Source organism: Rosa rugosa, chromosome 2 (genome assembly GCF_958449725.1).
Source record: "Rosa rugosa chromosome 2, drRosRugo1.1, whole genome shotgun sequence".
NCBI classification, from domain to species: Eukaryota; Viridiplantae; Streptophyta; class Magnoliopsida; order Rosales; family Rosaceae; genus Rosa; species Rosa rugosa.
The window spans coordinates 18184596-18201981 of record NC_084821.1 but is presented as its reverse complement, the minus strand read 5'-3'; the positions used below and the strand labels follow the sequence as shown (position 1 = coordinate 18201981).

Below are 17386 nucleotides of genomic sequence, written 5' to 3'. Positions count from 1 at the left end.
TTAAGTATCACTTATCTCAAAACCTTCCTAGACATCACATTTACATTGAGTACGCCTACTTTGAAGAAAGACTACTACCATTGGCATCTACTACAAAAATATATGGCAATTGCCTATTACATCTCTTGGCAAATAAAAAGACTTAAACAGAATTGGCGATCTATTGATCCCAGCCAGATTTGTAGTCTTCAACCCTTCACTCTAGATCATCTTCTTGATCTTCTTGTTCCACAGTGAGCTTTTCTTGCTTCACAATATGCTTTGTAGGCGGTGACAATTTCTTCACGAGCTCTACAAATGTGTGCCCAATGATCAAACACTCCACATCGAGAACATACATCTCTTTGCTCAAACTCCATTGATTGAGGCGTTTTGAAAGCGTCATTCAGATGGCTTTTAGTGTTGGTGGCGCCACTAACATGGCCAGAGGCATTTCCTTCCTCTCTCTTTCCACGTTGACCTCTTCGGTTCCGTGTTCGCCTATTTTGGCGATTACCTTCCCAAGTAGAGCGATTATATGGACCAGAACGTCCAAATGTATTCCTAAGATTAGGGTTTCGCTCTTGGCGCCCTCTCTTTGGGGCGCGACTATAATTGGATTCCAAAATATGCTCTGTTTCCACGGATCTCGAATTATAGTTCTTCACAAGGATGTTGTCATGATTTTCAGCGACATTCATAGCTCCAATGAGCTCATGAAACCTTGTGATTCGTCTTGCAGTAACATCAATTCGATAGTTCTTAGCAACCATCAATGCAGAGACGGGGAAGGTAGAGAGAGTCTTCTCAATCAACATCACATTTGTGATCTCTTTACCACAGAATTCCATTAAGGATTTGATGCGAAGTTCTTCCGAGTTGTAGTCAAGAACTGACTTGAAATCACAGAAGCGGAGGCTATGCCATCTCACTTCAAGGTCAGGAAGCAGGGAGTCATGGACGTTGCCAAATCTTTCATCGAGTGAGACCCACAGCCTTCTGGGGTCTTCTTCATTCATACACTCGTACTGGAGCGAATCATCCATATGACGAGTCATTAGGATGATGGCTTTCGCCTTATTTGCCTCTAAGGTTGCTCTATTTGCTTCCAAAGCTTGAGATTGCTCAACAGTTAGCACGTCCTGGCTAGGCTCAAGAATCGTATCCAAGATTCCATCGGCCTTGAGATGCTGGCAGATATCACGAACCCACCTGTGATATTCAGAGCCAGTTGTTCCCAATGGAGCAAAGTCCAATTTGTTCAGGTTACTCATCCTGAAAGAGAACAAGAAATTAGGGTTAGTTTCGGAGCAAAAAAAGCTACCACGAAAACAAATAAAATTTTTGAGCGTAGTCGCTTCCAAGAAATTCGATTCCAAGAGGGGTTGGATTAGATCGAAACAATGATGTTTGCGGTCGATCGTTTTATCTCAACAAAACTCTAAGTTTGGAGAACTCTACAAGCTCCAAGCTTGGAGTGAGCACGAACCCCCACAGTTCGGCTTAATTAGGTCTCCCCTATGATGAAGAAAGGGGGGTAAAAGAAGGGATGTTGCAAGTCCCCGAAAAAGAAGAGAAATTGAATTAAAAAACTCTAAAAAAACGGGAACGTTTAGTAAAAAATACCTCGAAATAGGTCGCCGGAAAATGTGACCGGAAAAAGTGGTCAGAAAAAGTGGCCGGAAAAGTGGCCGGAAAAGTAGTTGACCGTGTGTTGACTGGAGGGCTGACGTGGCACTGATGCTGACGTGGCAGCGTGTCATGTTGCTGATGTGGCCGTGGGTCCTGGTGCTGACATGGCAGTGATGACGTGGCAGTGGATCCCTTGATGACGTGGCAGTGGGCCTGCGTTAGTGGGCCTCTGCCTTGGGCTTGGTCTTGGGCTTCTGGGCTTCTTTTCCTTTCCCTTTTTTTTTCTTTCTTTTGCCGGTTTTTGGCAGGCCGGTTCACCTATTTCCGGACCGATTTTTGGGGTTTTGCTTCCGGTTCCGGAATCCTGGGGTTGAGGCACTACTGGTGGAAAAATTTGGTAGCAATCGGAGGTCCGGAAGGTGGTGAACCCTTGTAGGGATCCCTCTTTTTTCTTCTTGGAGGGCTGGTTCGATACTTCTGGTGGCCGGTTCAGTAGTTTTCCGGCCGGTTCTGGTGGTTCCGCCGCCGGGTCTGGAATCCTGGGATTGAGGGCTTTAATATATGCGGCGGTGGCGGCTAAGGTTTGAAGGCTACGAATATAGGGTTTCAGGGTTAGGGCTTCGTGCTGAAAACGTGTTTTAGGAAAACTGAATTGGGAAAGAATTGAATCTAACTTTCATTGATAATAGAGGCCTCTTTATATAGAGGATTACAAGCATAGAGATAGAGTTGCATGTACATGGAAACATAATCGTACATTGATTGGATATATTAGATATCTCCTAAGATTCTCCGAGAATATCTCTAATATAAACCCTGTTTCAACTAGAGCAAGTAACCTCGAGTTTGGGCCAGACACATATTCTGGATTTACTTGAACAAAACAGATATGAATATTTAAATACATTTTTTGTGTGTAGATATTTCAGAAATTAAGAATTTCGTGAAAATGTATGGAAAATTTTGGAAAATTTTGGTAAACTCTTGATGGAAATGATATAGCATATGAATTTCATTTCGGTACTTTAAAATTACGAAAATTTCGACAGTTTCGGAGAAATTTGAAACCTTGCAAATTGGTAAGGACCAGAACTGAACCGATTAGGGAAGATCGACAAGAATAGTAGCTTTGTTATTAAATTTTTTCGTCTCCTGAGCACTAAGTTCTTGTTTTGGGTTTAATTAAAAAAAGATGAGTGTACTAGGGGTATACTGTTTGTAGTATACTTGTGGGAGGGGTATGATAAAGTAGTGTGCGCTAAGTAATGGTTTTTCCTAACGGCCCCTCAGGAGCAAGCCGCTTACTGAACTAAGGGGGGTGTATTCATCTAGATTTTAAATGATTCTGTCTGACTTCTTATAATCCGTGGATTCTCGTGAATTCTGCAGAATCCACAGATTATTTTAACTCCATATGGATTTTAGAATATAGTAAGATTTGTTTGGATTTATACACTTTAAATATTTTCTTTTCTGCCTTGAATCAAAATCAACTTTCGCACCACATTGGTGATTGGATATATCATCCCTCTCTTAGAATTTGCTTTCCTAGCCTTGAAGATCCAATTATTTTTTTCACATTCCTGATTTCCCTCTCATAAAGCAAAGGACTTTACTTTCAGTTCAATCGATAAATTAAGCAGTCAATTTCTTCACCCACTTACCATGTGAGCAACTATTATAGGTTCCACAAGTAACTATATGAAATTTTACTACAACAACATACATATGTATTACTTTGATATAAGAAGTCAAATCCTTGTACTAATACTGGCAGCACACAAAAATAAAGTTCCATATGAAAAAAAAAAAAAAAAAAAAAAAAAAACACAGCCGAAGCATACATCATTTGGAATGCAATGATCATATAGCATTAGCTGATGCTTAAAGGGAGCTTAGAAACAAGAAAGCAAATGATACTTGACGATAATAGGTTAATTTGAATGATAATGGAAAAGTCAAAAACATACTGATAACCATGGTAATTGTCACAATGCCAGTTTACAGGTCCTATTCAATTTCATTGTCTGGTATACAATGAAATCTAACAGCTAAGACAACTTCATCAACACCATATATTACTAGTTCAATAATACATCCCGCTTCCTCATTAATCAAAAGGTTTGTTTCACTTAAATGCTTCTCGAACTTGCAATCTCTGGGAATCCTCAGCTGTCATAAACTCTTAGTGGACTTCTGAAACTACGACTGCTAGTCAGCGTCACCTAAAGAGTTTTTAAATGGTTCTGAATGCTGATGCAGAACTCCATCTTGACGGTGAAAAATAACTCGAACTTTGATGATCGTACATTAACATAAACACTTCAGCATCATATCCATCAAAGAGCAGGCATAGAATCCAGTCCTGGATATCTTTGCTTATTTCAAAAGGGAAAAAAAAATAATAGAAGTACAAACCAGGTATAATATGATGATCAAAAGTCAGAAAATGCTGTAAATCTTCAAGGTAGAATTGTCGATCATATTTATTGTATCTGGGAAACTTCCCAGAACTCAATATAATCATACCACGTCAAGCTTCCTAGATGTAAAATGATTAGATTAAGAAATAAGAGTGCATGATTGAATTCAGAGTAAATGCACAAAGGTGACAAAAGTGGACAAATTTAGCTTTTCAAGGATAGTGACCAGGTTTGTAGTTCAAAGATATATGCAGTATGACGTATGACCACAGCTAGTGAAGAGGAAAGGCTTGAATATTCTTGCATATGTACTAACTAGTTCCATCACCTCAGTTTTATTTATTAACCCCGTAACCCCTTTTTAGCCATCTTGAATTTAAACACACAAAGGCAAAGATGCTTAATGAACTTGGGTATTCTGACCAATCTAAACGTTCTCCTACAAGCACAATGTAACATTTAATGACGGTAATCTATCAACATAATTGACAACTTAATTGGATGCTACCTATCCAACAAATCAAAGAGAAAGGAGTAGTATTCTAACAGCTGATGTTTGTTTTATCAGCTACCCTATACAAGCTTACCAGACTATTGAGTATTAAGCCAAGTAAATGACAAAAAGACAACAAAAGACCATAAACATCTAATTTAATTAAGATGTCAAGAAACAAAAGATCAGTTCCCTTTTCCTTATCATAGGAAAATAAAAATATAACTAAAATGTGAAAAGTAAATGGGACTTCTCTATACGATTGTTCAATCAGGAAAAGATGCGATAACTCCATGGACTTTTGAAGTCTCATTATGCGAAAACTTGTACAGATAAAATAGAGACTTGTGTGGTATTTGGTAAAAGGAATATATCATAAATGATGAAAAACACAGAGAATTGTAAAAGAGAGAAAAAAAACTCAAAGAGATATTTTCATTCCTTCTTCTAATCTGTTACAACTTAATGGTATTTATATACAGAGATCTATAACTTAATTCCTGAAAACTAGGAGAGAATCATTTACATAAGTCTAGAAGATATAACAGAATAGCTATGGGTTTCTAGAAGAGACTGTAACAGAATGGCTGGAGCTGTGATTCACGTTTTCTTTGCTTTCATGAGTAGTGATCTGGTGTGGCTGCAGCTTATGATCAATAATAAATAATTACATATAGGAACAACAGGAGTGACATGACTTCACAGGGGAAGCCCTCTTTTAAGACTTGTGTGGTATGACTTTACAGAGGAGACCACCATTGTACTCTTGTACTCCATTATTCAGGAAATAATGATAATTAACATAGCAAAACCAAACTCCAGAACCAATAATCCATACTTCAACTCCTGTAGGCATCCATAAATAGACCTCAAAAAAACGAAAGAATGAGAATTTATCAGATATATCAAGTACCCAGCCAAAAGCAAAAATTTAAACTTTTAAAGCATCCAACACAAACAGGTATTGAACAAGTGAGGCCCAATGTCAAAATAGTGAGTTGACAATGATGTGGCAAGAGTGGTTGGCCACCCAAGCAGTGGTACCCCTAACATCGTCTATGGCTGTGGATATAGTTCATCGTCTGTTCATCTTCTACTGTTTAAGATCTTTACAGTGTTTTAGATCTTAACAGTGGGAGAGAAAAAGAAAGACGTCAAAATATAACGTTTAGAGGCCGGATTTCTGATAGGGTTTGATATTTATATCAAGCACCCTAGAATCCTTCACAATCCATCATCTAATAAAAGTCATTGGAGTTTTGAATATCATCAGATTTATAAAGACATTTTAAAGGACTTTTTAAAATCTTGATTGAATACCACAAGATTTTAAATGACTTTTTAAAATCCGAATTGAATACCTATAGACTTTTAAAATCCAAAACAATCTAATAGACTCTTGATTGAATACACCCTCCTAAATAAAAGATGACATAAAAAAAAAATTTGAACCGATTCAACCGAAATGGCAAGCCTATTTAGTTCACCATCTCATCCAACAAGATTGACGCTTTGCTTAATTATAAACTGCTAAAAATGTCATCGCCCCATGTGCTGTGTGGATAGGATTTCTTCTTTTCTCACTTGTTCTAATTTGATAGGGCTCATTTGCTGCAAACGGAACCTGCTGTCTTGGTTTACCATTTATTGAAGATGAAGAAAAAAAGAGCATCAATTGTGATGGAGGACGAAAGACATCAAATCAGAAGGTTTACCATTGAGCAGCGATCGCAGGTCTTTCGTCCTCCATCACAATCGATGCTCTTTTTTTCTTTTTTGGCAGATCTCTCACCCTCTCTAATGGAATGAACTTACTTATGCATCAATTCACCATCCTCTGTTTTTCAAGATGGGTAGGCTATGAATTTTCAACTTCTTTTGACTATTAAACATCAAATCATAAGAACAAAGTAAAACATCAAATCAGAATAACAAAGTAAAATAATGAACAAAATAAAATAATAAAAAACAGTAAAGATAGTACGAGAGTCAATATGAGCCATTAGATAGTCAGTTTGTGATAGTCAGTTTTGTGTTTTTGTTGTAGAGAATTGGAAAACTTGTATTGTATTGTATTCATCTCACCATGAGGTTTATATAGGGTTACATCATGTATACAAAAGGCAATACATAATAGCTATACTAATCAATCGCACATTACGAGTATGTCAATTGCACATTACAAGTATGTCAATCACATACATTAAGCAATACCTATTGCATGAATAGTCATTATCATTTACAACACTCCCCCTTGGATATTCCATGTCAATAGTGTTGCCTCTGCTATGCGCTTCTAAGTTGCCTCGTCAAAAACCTTGCCAAGTAATAAAAACCATGTGGGAAAAAACAACCTTGGTCGAAGGAGAAAAAGAGCACAACGCGCGTGAACGTGGAGTAGTCGACATCCTTCAACACTCTCACTTGTGCCGCTCAAACTCGGTGATGACGCTTTGATCGTTGCCTCACTAAAAACCTTGTCAGGTAAAAAAAAACCTGTGGGACAAAAATAACCCTGGTCGAAGGGCAAAAAGAGCACAACACGTCATTTACTCTTCGAGATCGAACATGTAGACATCATGCCTCCCCCTGATGTCAATATCTCCCCTTGATTGCTACAATCATGGGAGTTCGGATAACTTTCTCAATCTGATGCTCTTCATATGTTTCTCGAATGTGGATTTTGGTAACGACTTAGTAAATAAGTCCGCTACATTATCCTCATATCGGATTTGGTTCACTTCAATATTTAGAAGTGTCTGTTGTTGCTGATTATAAAAGAACTTAGGCGATATATGCTTGGTGTTGTCGCCCTTGATGAAACCTAACTTCATTTGCTCAATACAAGCTGCATTATCTTCATAAATGCATGTAGGTTCATCTGTGGTAGACTTCAAACCATAAGTTCCTCGAATGTGTCTGACTACAGATCTTAGCCATATGCATTCTCGCACGGCTTCATGTAGAGCAATAATCTCTGCATGATTTGAGGAAGTAGCAACAAGGGTCTGCTTTGTAGACCTCCAAGATATCGCAGTGCTTCCCATGGTAAAGACATAACCCGTTTGGGAGCGACCTTTGTGAGGGTCAGAGAGAGATACCCTGCATCAGCAAAACCCATCAAGACATCGTTGTCACTTTGATGGAGGGGAGGAGGAGCACGGAAGGTGACGTTTTGCCTTGTGGAGTCCGATCCCACACTTCCGTTATTTCTTTTCTCTCTGTAAGGATAGAACAAGCTCATATCAATCGTACCTCTCAGGTATCGAAAGATTGTCTTTACACCAATCCAATGGTGGCGTGTTGACGCAGAACTGTGTCAAGCTAACAAGTTCACTGCGAATGAGATATCCGGTCTTGTGCATTGAGCTAAGTACAATAATGCGCCTATTGCACTTAGATAGGGCACTTCAGCCTCTAATAAGTCTTCGTCCTCATCCCTTGGACGAAACGGATCTTTTTTAGGCTCAAGACTACGACCGATCATGGGAGTACTCACAGGCTTTGCTTTATCTTCATTAAAGCGCCTTAATAATTTTTGAGTATATGCTGACTGATGGATCATAATCCCATCACTACGGTGCTCAAGTTCTAGTCCGAGGCAAAACCGTGTTTTCCCAAGATCTTTCATCTCAAATTCCGATTTCAAGTACATAGCAGTTTCTTTTAACTCATCTAGAGTTCCAATTAGGTTCATGTCATCGACATAAACTGCTATAATTGCAAATCCGGAACTTGTCTTTTTTATAAACACGCATGGGCATATTTCATTGTTCTCATATCCCTTCCCAATCAAGTAGTCACTTAGACGGTTATACCACATCCGTCCGGATTGTTTCAATCCATATAGTGAGCGTCTCAATCTTATTGAAAACGCGCTCTGTGGTTTAGAGCCACTTGACTTGGGTAATTGAAGTCCATCTGGAACCTTCATATATATCTCTGAATCTAGATCCCCATAGAGATATGCTGTAACCACATCCATAAGCTGCATGTCAAGTTTTTTGGAAACTACCAAACTGACAAGGTAGCGGAACGTTATAATGTCCATTACGGGAGAATATGTCTCCTCGTAGTTGATTCTAGGGCGTTGTGAGAAACCTTGCGCCACAAGGCAGGCTTTGTATCTAACAACCTCATTTTTCTCGTTACGCTTTCTAACAAAGACACATTTATAGCCAACAGGCTTTATACTTGGGGGTGTCAACTTTATAGGCCCAAATACCGTACCTATCTCTTTGTTAGTGAATCCAATTCAACCTGGATCGCATCTTTCCATTTAGGCCAGTCTACTCTTCGTTGACATTCTTCAACGGAGCGAGGTTCGATATCATCGTGTTCTATAATTCCTTGAGCAATAGAATATGCAAACACATCATCAAGGATAATAGAATCTCGATTCAACGTCTCATGTACACTACTGTAATTCATGGAGATCTCCCTATTCTCTGGAATTGGTTCTAACTTTGGAGCGTCCCCCAATGATGTCTCTTGGACATAACCATAATCCGGAATATCTTCATGAGACGGATCATTTATGTCGATGATTAATGGATCTTTTTGTGCCAAACCCGCTTTCTTTCTCGGGCGAGAATCCATCAAACCTTTAGGCCTCCCACGTTTCCTTGTTGGGAGCCCGGCCTAAGCCACATTGCCATCACTATTAGTGGTGGCGGCACCATGCCCAATATCCCTAGGGGTGGCGCCATGTCCATGATTTTTAGGGACATCAATCCTTGCAGGCACGTTTGCAGCAGGTATATATGATCTTGTCACTTTAGCGATATCAGAAAACGCATCAGGCATAGAACCTGCTACGTTCTGAAGATCGAGAATTCTCCGCACTTCAATTTCGGACTGTGCGGTTCGGGGATCAAGATGAGACAAAGTGGGGACAGACCACGACAATTCATGTTGTTCATGTTGAACATTATTGTTCCTATCTCCCCCTAACGACGGGAAGACTGTCTCATCAAAGTGACAATCCGCAAATCTAGAGGTAAATAGATTGCCTGTCAAGGGTTCTAAGTAGCGGATAATGGTTGGAGAGTCATATCCAACATAAATGCCTACTTGTCTTTGAGGACCCATTTTGGTGCGCTGTGGCGGCGCAATTGGCACATAAACTGTACACTCAAATATGCGTAAGTGTGAGACATCAGGCTCATATCCAGTAACCATCTGGGACGCAGAAAAGGGTTGAGTGGCAGTAGGCCTCAGACGAATGAGCACAGCTGCATGCAATATTGCATAGCCCCAAGCAGAAATAGGGAGATTGGTGCGCATAACCAATGCTCTAGCGACCATTTGAAGTCTTTTAATGGCAGCTTCTGTGAGACCATTTTGGGTGTGAACATGAGGAACAGGGTGTTCAACCTCAATCCCAATGAACATGCAATAGTCATCAAACGTTTTTGATGTAAACTCTCCAGCATTGTCAAGACGAATTGACTTAATGGGATGATCAGGGTGGTGAGCCCTTAATTTAATGATTTGTGCTAGGAGTTTAGCAAATGCAGCATTTCTTGTGGACAATAGCATGACATGTGACCATCGTGTCGATGCATCAACCAACACCATAAAATATCTAAATGGTCCGCAAGTTGGTTGAATAGGTCCACAAATATCACCTTGGATTCTTTGTAAGAATGGAATATTTTTTTAGTGTCATTTGCATAGGATGGTCTCGATCCTAATTTTGCTAAAGAGCAGGCTTTGCAAAACGAAAGATGGGTTTTAGAAGCAACCAGGGAAGTATCCGGTTGAGCCACGAAGTCACAATTGACTTTAGAAGTAGAAAAAGGGACTAAGGAGGCATTGGTGGCGTCAATACCACTTTTGGGCCGCAGGGGGTAGGCGGCGCCAGCCCTACCTTGGATCGAATTTTGGTTCTGACTTCTTTTCGTTTTGAAAAATGGATATCCATGTGAATTATTTAATATACGGATCATCATATCACGACCTGGGTGTCCCAAACGGTCATGCCAAAGCCTATATGTGTCAGAATCCCATAAGTCATCTCTCATGATATGGTTGGATTTAATAATTCGAATAGTGGTTGCATACAACCCACTAGAGCGACACATAAGTTTCTCTAATACTCGTTTACGTCTGTAGTCATTAGAGGTGATGCAAAGGAACTCTTGTCCATTCTCACAATGTGTTTCCACATGAAAACCATTGGCTCTTATATCTTTAAAACTCAATATGGTCCTTCCAGCCCTAGGAGCATATAGAGCTTCGGTGACATTAATACTTGTGCCATTTGGCAACATAAATTGAGCTGGTCCTCGATCATGAATCAATTGTGATGGTCCAGCCATCGTAATCACAGAAGATCGACTAGGCGTCATCCATAGAAATAGTTGCCTATGTCGCAATATAGTATGTGTGGTGCCATTATCAACAAGGCATTCCAACTCTCCTGGAAACATAGTGATGGTCCAAGGCTTGAGAACACGCGCGTGTTGGAGCAGGCATGTTGGGGCAGCAGCAGCAGCAAGGTTTTTGGTGTGCAGCAAGGCTTTCGGCAGCAGCAAGGTTTTCGGTGTGCAGCAAAGCTTTCGGCAGTGGGTTGTTGAAATTCGGAGCAGATTCTCTTCTGAACAGCTTTCACTTCGATTGGTGTACAGGTCTCAAAATAACTCCGATAAGGTTGAAATTCGGAGGTCAGATGGAAGAGACAGAGACGAACAACTTTGATGAAGAAAGTATTTTGATATGAGGTTCTAAACTAGACGTTTCGGGGCTTGCAAGAAGACGGACGTGCACAGGAAAGGAGAATGATGCAGTTGGTGTGCGTTGGTGCTGCAGGGGCAGCAGACGTGCAGTGGTGCTGCAGGGGCAGCAGGGATGCGTGCGCAGGGGCCCATAGGTACTGCAGGGCCAGGCGCACAGGTGAGGCTAGCGTGGGCTAGGAGTTGCGGTGATGAAGAAGATTTTCGGGTTTTTGGTTTGTTCTTAGGCTAAGGTTAAAGCTCGTGCTGATAAAGTGTTGTAGAGAATTGGAAAAATTGTATTGTATTGTATTCATCTCACCATGAGGTTTATATAGGGTTACATCATGTATACAAAAGGCAATACATAATAGTTATACTAATCAATCGCACATTACGAGTATGTCAATCGCACATTACGAGTATGTCAATCGCATACATTACGAGTATGTCAATCGCATACATTAAGCAATACCAATTGCATGAATAGTCATTATCATTTACAACAGTTTTAGTTTTTTCTCTCTGTCATCGAAAAAAAAAAAACTTAGGAAGCTCAGGTAGATAAGCTGATAAGGAGCTCAGGAAAGGATCGTCTCCCAATTTTTTTTCCTTTGGAAGTGTTTGTCACTCAGTTCTTCGATCGCCTCTGGCCTACTCTTAGAAAAGTCCATAAAGAACAATAAGGTGTTGCAATTTCTATTCAATGTACGTACTCCTCAAGAAGTATGATTGATTCATGTTTCTACATACATAGCTTCCTCGCTTCTTCCTAGCTCTATTTGGTCTCACTCAGTTCTTCGATCGCCTCTGGCCTACTCTTAGAAAAGTCCATAAAGAACAATAAGGTGTTGCAATTTCTATTCAATGTACGTACTCCTCAAGAAGTATGATTGATTCATGTTTCTACATACATAGCTTCCTCGCTTCTTCCTAGCTCTATTTGGTCCAAACCAAGAAGTCTATAATTATATATACAGAGGAACCCATACATTATAGAGACAAACCAATTGTCATCCAGTTATGGCAGAGCAGCCTAATAATCTATCTCCCTATCCCTATGTCATCCTCTTCATCTTTTTTATCTCATCATCAACTGTCATTTCTCACAAACCAGCTGCATGCATCAAAAGGGATCAAGACTCTCTTTGGTCCTCTTTTGATATGCCTTCTCATTTGAATTGGTCTTCTGAGGATTGCTGTCACTGGGAGGGCATTACTTGCGATATAGCTGGTCGGATCACACATATATAGTTGCCCTACAAAGGCCTCAAACTCAAAGGGGGTGATTCTTTTCCCTCTTCTTCACTTGGAAATCTTTCGCATCTCACCCACCTCAATTTGTCCCACAATTCACTTGAAGGTTCACTTGATCAAACTGGATTCTTCTCATCTTTGAGTCGTCTTGAGATCCTAGATTTGAGCTACAACCTTCTTTCTGGAGAACTACCATTTTCTCTACCATCCAGTAAAATCCAAATGCTTGATTTGAGCCACAACGATCTTCAAGGTTCTGTTCCATCTTCATTCTTCAAAGAAGCATGGCGTTTGACTAGTTTTAATGTCAGTTACAATTTCTTTACTGGATCTATACCATCCTCTTATATTTGTCTTCATTCTTATCCCTTGATTAGGCTATTGGATTTTTCCTCCAATAATTTCAATGGTAGTATTTCTCGTGGGTTAGGGAAGTGTTTGAAACTGCAGGTATTTCGTGCTGGTAGCAATAGCCTCTCAGGGTTACTTCCAGAAGATATCTACAATGCTACAAAACTTGAGGAAATTTCATTACCTCACAATTCACTTCATGGAGCTATTAGTGAAAGAATTGTTAACCTCGCCAACCTCAAAATCCTCGACTTTAGCTATAATGGATTGAGTGGCAAGCTACCTTCAAGTATTGGTAAGCTCTCCAAATTGAAACTCTTGCTGCTTCATTTCAACAACCTAGAAGGTTCTGTGCCCCCACCTTTGATGAATTGCATGAACCTTACAGAACTGAATCTGGGATTCAACAAATTTGAAGGAAATATCTCTGCACTTAACTTCTCCAAACTTAGTCAACTAATTAAACTTGACTTTTTGAGTAATCGCTTCACTGGAATCCTTCCAATAAGCCTTTACTCATGTAAGTCCTTGAAAGCAATTCGACTAAGCCAAAACGATTTACAAGTAGAAATACAATCAGAGATTCTATGATTGAAGTCATTGTCCTTCCTCTCTCTTGGTCAGAGTCGATTGGCCAATATCACAAGGACAATGAAGATATTGATGCGTTGCAAAAGTCTTGTATTCCTATCTCTTCCTTCTAATTTTGTAGGCGAGGAAATGCCAGCTGATCTTGGCATGGTTGAGTTTGAAGGATTCCAAAAACTTCGATATCTGAGACTAAGTGGATGTGAGTTCACGGGTCAATTACCTGCATGGTTATCTAAGCTCAAGAAGCTACAGGTCTTGGATCTCGGAGATAATAGAATCACAGGTTCAATTCCAAGTTGGTTTGGGACTCTTCCAAGGCTATCTAATCTACGTTTGGATAACAACTCAATTTCAGGTTAATTTCCAAAGAAACTTTGTACACTACCAATGTTGATATCTGAACCAAATGCAGCCCAAGTAGATAATACGGATCTTGAATTGATTGTCTACCCTTTCCGAGGTGATCGTCTATACAGAATGTCTAATCAACGAGTGAAAGGTATAGGCAATGGTACCGTCGAGAGTCTCGAGACACGTATTGGTTATGGCCAATTACCGTTCTTTTCCGGGTAATTGATTCTTGGCAACAATAACTTATCCGGGTACATTCCAGACCAAATATCTAACCTCAGGAATTTGGAGGTATTGGAACTTCAAATGAACCATATTTCTGGAAAAGTCCCACCATCACTGGCAAGCCTTAATTTCTTGAATTACATTAATGTCTCATACAATAATCTTGAAGGACCAATACCAAGAAGCACCCACCTTCAAAGACTCGATGCTTCATCATTTGAGGGGAATGCAAAACTTTGTGGTGCTCCTCTTCCAAATAAGTGCTTACCAATCAAAGGCAATGATGCAGACAATGGAAACAGCCAAGACCATGAGGAGAATGGGCATGAAAATCAAATACCATGGTTCCATATTTCCGTGGTTCTTGGGTTCATCACAGGATTTTGGGGAGTCTGTGGGTCTTTAGTGCTTAAGGAGAAGTGGAGGTATGGATACTTCAAATTTGTAGATAGGGTTCAAGAGAGGATACTTCTGTGTATGGCCAAGTTGCAGAGTAGGCTTAGAAGCTAAAGTATGTAATTTTTCTATATCTTTTTCTGGTTTTGTAGTTATTTTTTGTTCTGTTGGCAACGTAAGGCTTTGGTTTGTCTTCACAGTTCTGTAGTCTTTCGACTTGTTAAGTTTTTAATTAAGAGTTATATATGCACATGACTATTACACACACACACTCTAATTGCCCAAGTAACTCCATTTGGATGCCATACGCATCTACTATTATTCTTCAAATTACCTCTTATGGTAGATGATAATCTTCGAGTTTTCATAGGTTGTGGTACTATGAAGTGGTGTTAGCTCAGTGGTTAGAGCACCCACTACCTACTGACGAAGTCATGGGTTCGAGTCACCATGGGGGTAGGAGTGAACTCCTTTGATCCTCATTTTAAAAAGGAAAAAAAAAAAAAAAAGGTGTGGTACTCTTTTTATTTCTTTTTTCCACAATATTGCTCACCTAAGGTTTTAATTGAGGCGCAACTTGTGTTGCTCTAAAAAACATCTCGACCTAGCGCTCTGCTAGGGTTTCGGAATCCTTCTCCTTTGGGCGGCGGGTTCTCGCTTTCTTGTTGTTGCTTGTCAATGGCCGTGATGGCAGATTTTGGTCTGCTTGTTCTGTTCTTCATTGCGTTGTGGGACGCTGAGGCGGTGTTGAGTTCAGGGGTTGCAGGCGTTGTTGTTTCTGATATATGCGCGTAAATTTACCAAAAGGTTGGTGTACTCGGGATTTTTTGGGGTTTTATTCTTCTAGAATAGGGTTCCATGAGGTTCTAAGGAACGATTCTTTCTGTCGACCCCAAAGGGGTGTTTCGTTTTTGTACTGCTTGCTGAATTATAATGAAAGGGCTGACCTATTTCCATTAAAAAAAAAAAAAGGTTTTAATTGAGGCCACAAGAAGCCATATATCAGTTGTAAGTTCAGAATGAACGATTGAAATTAGAAGGGAAAAAAAAATGGTTTCTAGCTAGCTACTCAAAACACAAAGAATCATCTATTTCACAATTAGTAGAAAACAGTGATTCCCCGGGCTCAGCCCATCTACAATAAAAAGTGGAAGCAGAAACACAGACAGCAGCAGATGTCACAGCCTCACCAACAGAGTAAAGTGCAGAGGGAGGGTGGATAGGGCGAGTCATGAGTGATAGAAAAGTTAAAACTGATCATATTGCAATACAGAAAGATAGAAACTTGATATGAAACTTGTATATTCATTCATTCTCTTTGATGTTTACATTCTATCATTGTGAATTCCTACATCTACAATTGTTGGGTTGATATGAAATATAAGTGTATGGGGATCTGTGTATGACTACAAGTACGTAAAAGATGAGTGGCTTGATATATAGTAGTACTCATGGTTTTTGTCTTGATATATTTGCACCAGGAAAGGCATTGGCATGCTTGTGAGCAAAGTGCAGAATTGCTTCAGTCTGTTCTGGTGTGTTGTCATCTTTCTTCAGATTGTTGTTGGCTTTCAAACCTGTGTTAGGACTTGGGACTGATATCAGTGTCCAATCCTAAATTAGGATTGTAATCCATGTCTTTGTGGTTCACATATTATAGGAGGAAAATTAAGTCCCAATTCTCTCAAGGAAGAAATCAAATAGAGGATAAATAGGCGAAGGATCTTTCCCAATCCCCTTTATTAAAAAGAAAATATGAAGACCTAGTCAGAGGACATGAACCTTACACCTCGAAAAATTAGGGAAAATTTCGCAAACAGTACACCAAGTAAATGCCACTAATAATTCTTATACATAAAGTTCCAAACCAAACATTTCGGTACACGAAATCTGAAACTCGACCAACTATCAGTACACGACGTCAATTTTTCACACCAAAATGTCCATTATGCCCTCAGTTCTTTTTTTTTTTTCTGTTATTTATTTTTTTTCCTTCGTTTTTTCTGTTATTTTTTTCTATTATTTTTTTTCCTTCGTTTTTTCTGTTTTTTTTTTTCCTTCATTTTTTTTGTTATTTTTTTCTATTATTTTTTTTCCTTCTTTTTTTGTGTTATTTTTTTTTCTGTTATTTTTTTTTCCTTCGTTTTTTCTGTTTTTTTTTTCGATTATTTTTTTTCCTTCATTTTTTCTGTTATTTTTTTCTATTATTTTTTTTCCTTCATTTTTTCTGTTATTTTTTTTTCTTCCTTCGTTTTTATCTCTTTCTTTCTTTTCACATGACTAAATATTGGCTGAGTTACAAATATAAGCTGTAGGACCATAAATCTCACCAATTGGAGGGCAAGGGCGGCGTTGGAAACGAGGGAGTGAGCGTGGAGGTGAGGAAGGCGGCGTTGGAAGCGAGGGAGTGAGCCCAGAAGAAGGAAGAAGAAAGAGATAAAAACGAAGGAAAAAAAATAACAGAAAAAAAAAAAGAAGGAAAAAAAATAATAGAAAAAAAAATTATTAAAAAAAAAAAACTGAGGGCATAATGGACATTTTGGTGTCAAAAATTGACGTCGTGTACTGATAGTGGATCGAGTTTCAGATTTCGTTTACCGAAATGTTTGGTTTGGAACTTTATGAATAAGAATTATTAGTGGTCTTTACTTGGTGTACTGTTTGCAAAATTTTCCCAATCCCCTTTATTAAAAAGAAAATATGAAGTCTTTCAAAAAAAAAAGAAAATATGAAGACCTAGTTAGGGGACATGAACCTTACACCTCAAAAAACTAAGTAAATACTGAATTAGAATTAAGACAGAACCTCCACAAACTAAAATGGAACAATTGACAATTTACTAGAGAAAAAAAAAATTAGGAAGGCCCGATTGATCTCTATATATGCAAATGTGAAAAATGCTAAAAAAAAAAAAAAAAAAAAAAAAAAAAAAAAAAGTGAACTGATGTACTCAGATGGAAATCTAATGTTCT

At 39.1% G+C, this 17386-nt stretch overlaps 1 pseudogene; it reads left to right on the top strand.

Annotated features, from left to right (window-relative positions):
- Positions 1-12260: 12260 nt before the first annotated feature.
- On the top strand, positions 12261-14611 carry LOC133733886 (receptor-like protein 2; annotated as a pseudogene).
- Positions 14612-17386: the final 2775 nt, after the last annotated feature.